The sequence below is a fragment of the Geotrypetes seraphini genome, chromosome 10, assembly GCF_902459505.1.
Source record: "Geotrypetes seraphini chromosome 10, aGeoSer1.1, whole genome shotgun sequence".
NCBI classification, from domain to species: Eukaryota; Metazoa; Chordata; class Amphibia; order Gymnophiona; family Dermophiidae; genus Geotrypetes; species Geotrypetes seraphini.
Window position 1 is genome coordinate 69,277,289 of NC_047093.1, and position 7,740 is coordinate 69,285,028.

A 7,740-nucleotide genomic window follows, 5' to 3' on the forward strand; every position below is an offset into this window, starting at 1 on the left:
CAATAGGAGCATCATTTGGCAGTTTGCAGTTAAGGACAGCAGGAAACAATTTTTTTTTTAACTTTAGGAAACACTTTTTTTTGCGAGCCCTACTTTTTCGCTTTATACCCGCGAGTTAAAACCACAGGCTTGCACTGCAGGGAAGGGCAGGAGAGTCGGGTAGAATCGAGCAGGAGAAACGGGGCAGAGAGCAGGAGATGCAGTCGGAAAGGACGTGAGCGACTGGTCCCCAGCAGTCGCTTGTTTCTTGATCGGTCAGCCCAGTCGGTGTCCCAATTTTGGTTTAGTGAATCACTGCCTGCCTACTTTGCATGCCGTTTCCCCTCATTTGCATGCATGGATCAGATTGGAGGATGATCGGCCACAAGATTAGTGAATCGGGTTGGAGGAAAATCGGGTTGCAAAGGGGACGCAAACTGATTGGATTGCTTAGTGAATCCAGCCCATAGGCACCAGTATAAGAGGCTTGGGGAGGCTAAACTTTCTCAGCCAAAGCACAACCTTCACAAGTGAAAAACTGGTGACAGTCCAGCAATGAGGACACTCGAAAGGACCTCTCTTTGAAGTGGTTTCTCCTCCCACTCCCCCAGACTCTCAGTTCAGGGCAGGCATTGTTCTGGGCTGCTGGCATCTCTCCTGCTCCTCTAATAGTTGCTGGTAGCAACATTATAGTGATTACAGCAATCTGCCTCAGAGCCTTGATTTTCCCTGTCATGCATTCCACCCACATTATGTGGAACAGGAAGTTCTGAAGCAGACTGCTGTAATTGGCGAGGAGGCAAAGGGAGAGATACTTGAATTGTGTGCAGGGGTGGAGGGGATGGGGAAGGGAAGAGATGCAGGACCTATAAAATGAGGGAGGGAGGTGCAGATGTTGCTCTGCTTGACCTTTGGAGGGGTGATGTTGGTGTTGGTGTTCAAAGTTATTCATCAAGGTATCTAACAAGGGTAATGACACTATGGGCTAGATTCACAAAGCAAACCAATTGTGTACCAATCAGTTTGCGACCCCTTAGCGACCAAATTCCCCTCCGGCCCGATTCACTTACCTCTCTGCCTCCTCCGATCCATGCATGCAAATGAGGGGAGGGACATTCAAAAGTAGGGAAGGCAGCAATTCACAACACAATCAATCCGATCCGACTGGGCTGGCCAATCAACTGAAAAACTGACTGCTAGGGACCAGTCGAAAACGTCTTTCCAACTGGAAGCCCTGCAATCTCTCCTGCCTGCTTCCCCCTGAATGCCGCCCTGCTTGATCTTCCCTCCGAATGCCGCCCTGCTCTGCCCCGATCTTCCCCCTGAATGATGCCCTGCTCGATCTTCCCTCTGAATGCCACCCTGCTCTGCCCCGATCTTCCTCGGCCTGTGAGCCTGTGGTTTTAACCTGCGGGTTTAAAGCGGGTTAAAACCATGGGCTCGCAGGGCTAAAAACGGCCCCGGCTCAGACAGGCATGTGCAGATCGCACAACAGCGATCCGTGCAGGCAGATGGGGGCGTTCCTCTGATTGCCCCCATCTGCATATTTTGGGGCTTTGAGAATTCGTCGGACCTGCCCGGATCGATCGGGCAGGTTAGTGAATCTGGCCCTCTATCGGCTGTTCAGAACGTTAAGGTCTGAGGGGGCGATATGACTATCTTTGACAAATTTTTTAAAGCACATTATGAAAGTATAAGAACGTCTGCAATTTCTTTACCTGGAGTGATTTTATGGAACAATTTAACAGGATCATTGAGAGCACTTTTAGATTTTCAAAATTTTAAGAAAGTATTAAAAATTAATCTATGGAAGCATTTAAATGATTCATGAGGATATTGCCACTGATATATATAGATGATGATGTCAGATATTTTGTCTCTTTGAAGAAACTAGTGCATGTGTTGCTTGTTTGTATGAAACTATTGTACTGTATATGCCTGTTTGTCTGTATCCATTTTATGATTGTATTTTGTAAACCGCTTAGGAATAGGCGGGTAAGAGATTTTTTACATAAATAAATAAATGTTATAGATATAGATCAGCTGGTGGGAGAGAGAGCAAGAGAGAGACTGAACTGGGAGAAAGGGAAAAAAACACTAGACCTTGAAGGGGTGGTAGGAATTAAGAGATAGACATGACTTCAGGGCAGGGGGTGCAGGAGAAAAAGTAAAGAGAAAGGAGAGTGTCAGGGTGCCAGCTTGCATGCTTTGCATCTCATCATTAAGTAACCTGTGGTACTTTAAATTAATGGAGGCTATGGTAACATAAACAAAAAACAGTGATACAGATGTTCTGGAGATAATTTATTATACACTGACATATAAAAACATGAAAATTCATTGAAAAAAGTACAATGATAAAGTACAGTGGTAAAAATCCAACCGGACCCTACACGGTTCGTGTTTCGACGAACACACCTTCCTCAGGGGTCCAATTGTTTGCAAACTCACATATAAAGAATTGGACTGAAAACAGTCTATTGTCTTTAAACATGTGAGCAAAGAACACCGCAGACAAGCTGAAGTGATTCATTTATTTTTTCTGCAAGCATTTTCTCATATTTGTAATACAGCCATAGGGTCTCCCACCAAAACGGCATATTCAGCCTATCCCTTTGCTTCCAGTTCTTAGTAATCATTTGCAAAGCCACACACCTGTCATGACGAGAAGAAGTTTATCTTTGGAACTAAATATCAAGATTATTTTCAGCGGCTTAAAAAATAATACCATCAAGGCTGAATATTGACCTGTGTTTATTTCCTTTCAATATAAAAATAGGACAGTTTTGAGCAGTTCGTGATACAGGATCTTAGCACATTACCATCAATTTTGTATTTTAATTGAATCAAACATTTTAGTGTTGAGAGATGTGTGAAAATGCATGGAAGCGATCCTTAATATGAACATCTGACAGATAATATTTCTGGAGACATCTATTTTTGTTTTACCTTGTATCGTATGACAACTGACAAAACAAAGGTGAAACGTTCCATCACGGTGCTTTCGCTAAAAGAACCTATTTGTCATAAATATTAAGTTTATTTTGATATTCCACAATTCAAAAATAAATTTGTCAAAGTGGGTTTACAATAGGAATTCAAATCATAAAATGCAAACAATAAAAAACAAAGACGAGATGGACAGATAGAAAAGGAGGTCTGGGTTGCAAAGTTAAAAAATATAAACTGCAACCAAGACAGGCACTTAAAACTCTAAGGCCTAGATTCACTAAGCAAACCGATTGGTTTGCGAGCCCTTTGCAACCCAATTTCCCTCCGACCCTATTCACTAACCTCTCCTCCAATCCAATCCTGATCCAAGCATGCAAATGAGGGGAATCGGCATGCAAAGCAGGAAAGATGTGATTTACTAAACTTATCAACTGGCTGACCGAAAAAAAACTAGGACCAGTCACATGTGCTAAGAACCTCGATTCTCTTGCTCTGGCCGCCCTTCTCTCTGCCCCGATTCTCCTGTTGTTATTACATATTTTTAGTTTATCAGGTACTTTAGTTAGATTGTGAGCCTTCGGGACAGATAGGATAGTTTTTCTCAAGTACCTAATTTCATTTGTTTGATACTTTGTAAACCGTTTAGGTCAGCAAAATGCAGGAGCGGTATATCAAATCTTAAATAAACATAAATATAAACTGGAGAACTAGAAACAGAAATGCATTTCTTCCCGTGCTATTTAAATACGAGGGCAAATCAAAAATTAAAGGCAACTGTTAAATTACGTGATAACCGGAACAGAGCTAGCGAAATGCAACATATGTACTCATAAATTGCCTGTTGGATAGTTGATTCACGCACAGTGCAGCATTTGGCCTTTTGTCATGTGGCAGCCACAAGGTCAGAAATATTGATGCTCCATTGCATGATTTCACCATCGAATAACATGCAGTAGTGCGCTTTCTTTGGGTGGAAATTCACCGTCGGATATTGACTCAGTATGGACATAGCACCATGAATCAACAAAAGGCTTATGAGTGGGTAAAAAGGTTTAAAGCGGGGAGAACAAGTGTAACTGACAAAGGTCATTCTGGTCACCCATCAACATTGCACACGCAAGAGCACATGGGCAGGATGGCGTCTCAATTGGCTACAAATCTGGATATCAGCTATGGATCTGCATTTGCCATAATTCATGATGACTTGGGATACAGGAAATTCTGCACACAATGGGATCCCAAACAGCTTACTGATCTGCACACGCAAACAGCATGTGGAGGTTGCGACCCAGTTCTGAGATGGTATGAAGAAGATAATAATAATAATAATAATAACTTTATTCTTCTATACCGCCATAGTCAAATGGAGAGAACTGTCACTGGCAACGAGGCATCGCTGTGATCCAGAGATCAAAAGACAAAGCATGGTGAAGTAAAGGAAGCAGTGTTCACCTGGCTTCAGGAACAGCCTAAAAACTTCTCTGAAGGAATGTAGAAGCTAGTTGAACAATACAACCAATGCATTATCTTCCATTGGGACTACCGTATTTTCTCGCATATAACGCGCGTGTTATACGTGGTTTTTACGTACTGCGCATACCCTTGCACGTTATACGCGTGAGCGCGTTGTACAAAAATTTTTTTTACATAGTTCCCCCCCCGACGTCCGATTCACCCCCCCGCAGGACCGCTCGCACCCCCACCCCGAAGGACCGCTCGCACGCACCCGCACCCCCACCCCGAAGGACCGCTCACACGCACTCCCACCCGCAACCGCACCCCCACCCTGAAGGACCACTCGCACCCCCACAGCCTCCCAACCCCCCCCATCATGTAGAAGCTCCTACCGGTGTCCTGCTGCTTCCTCTTGGCGGTCCCGACACCCGACACGATCGGGGCAAGAGGGAGCTCAAGCCCTCTTGCCCCCCCAACTCCCCGACAATATCGGGCCAGGAGGGAGCCCAAGTCCTCCTGGCCCTGGCGACCCCCCCCCCGCTAGTTGTTCGGGCCAGGAGGGAGCCCAAACCCTCCTGGCCATGGCGACCCCCTACCCCCACCCCGCACTACATTACGGGCAGGAGGGATCCCAGGCCCTCCTGCCCTCGACGCAAACCCCCCTCCCCCCAATGACCGCCCCCCCAAGAACCTCCGACCGCCCCCCCAGCCAACCCGTGACCCCCCTGGCCGACCCCCACGACACCCCCACCCCCCTTCCCCGTACCTTTGTGTAGTTGGCCGGACAGAAGGGAGTCAAACTTGCCTGTCCGGCAGGCAGTCAACGACGGAATGAGGCCGGATTGGCCCATCCGTCCCAAAGCTCCGCCTACTGGTGGGGCCTAAGGCGCGTGGGCCAATCAGAATAGGCCCGGGAGCCTTAGGTCCCACCTGGGGACGGGGCCTGAGGCACATGGGCCCAACCCGACCATATGCCCAAGGCCCTGCCCCCAGGAGGGACCTAAGGCTCCCGGGCCTATTCTGATTGGTCCAGGCGCCTTAGGCCCCACCAGTAGGCGGAGCTTTGGGACAGATGGGCCAATCCAGCCTCATTCCGTCGTTGGCTGCCTGCCGGACAGGCGGGTTTGGCTCCCGTCTGTCCGGCCAACTACACAAAGGTACGGGGAAGGGGGTGGGGGTGTCGTGGGGGTGTCGTGGGGGTCGGCCAGGGGGGGTCGTGGGTCGGCTGGGGGGGCGGTCAGAGGTTCTTGGGGGGGGCGGTCGTTGGGGGGAGGGGGGTTTGCGTCGAGGGAAGAAGGGCCTGGGATCCCTCCTGCCCGTAATGTAGTGCGGGGTGGGGGTAGGGGGTCGCCGTGGCCAGGAGGGTTTGGGCTCCCTCCTGGCCCGAACAACTAGCGGGGGGGGGTCGCCAGGACCAGGAGGACTTGTGCTCCCTCCTGGCCCGAACAACTAGCGGGGGGAGGGGGGTCGCCAGGGCCAGGAGGACTTGGGCTCCCTCCTGGCCCGATATTGTCGGGGAGTTGGGGAGTCGGTGGGGCAAGAGGGCTTGGGCTCCCTTTTGCCCCGATCGTGTCGGGGAGTCGGGGGGGCAAGAGGGCTTGAGCTCCCTCTTGCTCCGATCGTGTCGGGGGGTGCCGTGGTTGGCTGGGGCAAGAGGGCTTGAGCTCCCTCTTGCCCCGATCGTGTTGGGGGTGCTGCGGTTGGCTGGGGCAAGAGGGCTTGAGCTCCCTCTTGCCCCGATCGTGTCGGGGAGTCGGGACCGCCAAGAGGAAGCAGCAGGACACCTGTAGGAGCTTCTACATGATGGTGGGGGTCGGGAGGCTGTGGGGGTGCGAGCGGTCCTTCAGGGTGGGGGTGCAGGTGCGGGTGGGAGTGTGTGCGAGCGGTCCTTCGGGGTGGGGGTGCGAGCGGTCCTGAGGGGGTGGGGGTGAATCGGACATCGGGGGCATCAGGCTTTCAGGGTGGGGACAGGACTTCAAGGGGGAGAGGAGAGTCGGGGCGGGCAAAAGGAAAGTCGGGGTGGCCAGAGGAGAGTCGGGGCGGGCGAAAGGAGAGTCGGGCGGCGACGGGAGAGTCGGGCAGCATGCGCGGTATACGGGAGTGCGCGGTATATAAAAATTTCTGTACATAAATTTGTGGTGTGCGCATTTTACACGGGTGCACGTTATCTACGTGAAAATACGGTATGTGGAAAAGTGATATGTTCAATTGCTTACAGTTACTTCTATGAGAGGAGGGTGGCAAAGGCTAAGGGCAGGTTGAATGAGGCGAGACGACTCAATGCTGATTTCCAAACAGCAGCCAGGAAAGACAAGAATGACTTTCTGAATGCTTGATGCATGAACCTTGAAGAAGCCTATAAGAAGTGCCATACCAGGGAATTATTCGACATGGTGAAACACCTTTCTCAGCATGCCAATAAATCATCAAAGACTGATTGGAATGAAATTAGCGACCAGCAGGACATCAAGCCGAGATGGAAAGTATGCAAACAGGAATTATACTTCAGTACCAGCACTGACTACCCTGAAGAGCTTGGGGGTCAAGAGGAAGCAGAACTAGACCTATTGGAAAGTGAAGTGGATTGGGTGCTGAGGCAGTTGCCAAAAAACAAAGCATCTGCAGAGCTGTTCAAACCAGTCCCAAGAGCCACACTAACAGCTCTATGCCAGAAGATCTGGAAAACCAGCACATGGCCAAAGGACTGGAAAAGATCAGTTTTTATCCCACCAGCTGAAGAAAGGCAATGCCAGGGACTGTACAAACTATAGAACAATCACCCTGACTCCCCATGGCAGCAAGGGTAAGGTGCTTGGGCAACATTCTTGATTGAGAACTTCCTGATGCCCAAGCTGGATTTCATAAGGGCAGAGGGACCCTTGATCACATCGCAAACTTGAGGTGGATTATAGAAAAGGTGAGGGAGTACCAGAAGAAGCTCTACCTGTGCTTTATTGACTGTGTTGAGCAAGAAGCTACAGTGCAAACCAGGAATGGGGATACAGAATGGTTCAAGATCAGAAAGGGTACAAGACAAGGATGCATCCTCTCTCCTTTTCTTTTCATCCTCTATGCAGAAGCAATCATGAGGAAGCTGGCAATTTCTTTTGCTGGTTGTGTGAGAGTCCTGGTTAACTGAGACCCAGTTAACCGAGACTCAATTGTATTATGTCTTACATCACTAGGGATGTAATCCTGGAATCCTGCAAAACTTGACTGTCTCTCACTCTTGTGATAGTGAAACAGCAGCCTCTACTGGCAGGTCTATAGGTGGAGGATTCCTGTTCAGCTTAGCTCCTATATCTGACCTGTTTCTTCTCTTCCCCAACACACACACACTATGCTCTGGTATCA

At 49.3% G+C, this 7,740-nt stretch overlaps 1 pseudogene; it reads left to right on the forward strand.

Moving 5' to 3' along the window:
• The first annotated feature begins 6,776 nt into the window (after positions 1-6,776).
• LOC117368530 lies at positions 6,777-7,525 on the forward strand (annotated as a pseudogene).
• Positions 7,526-7,740: the final 215 nt, after the last annotated feature.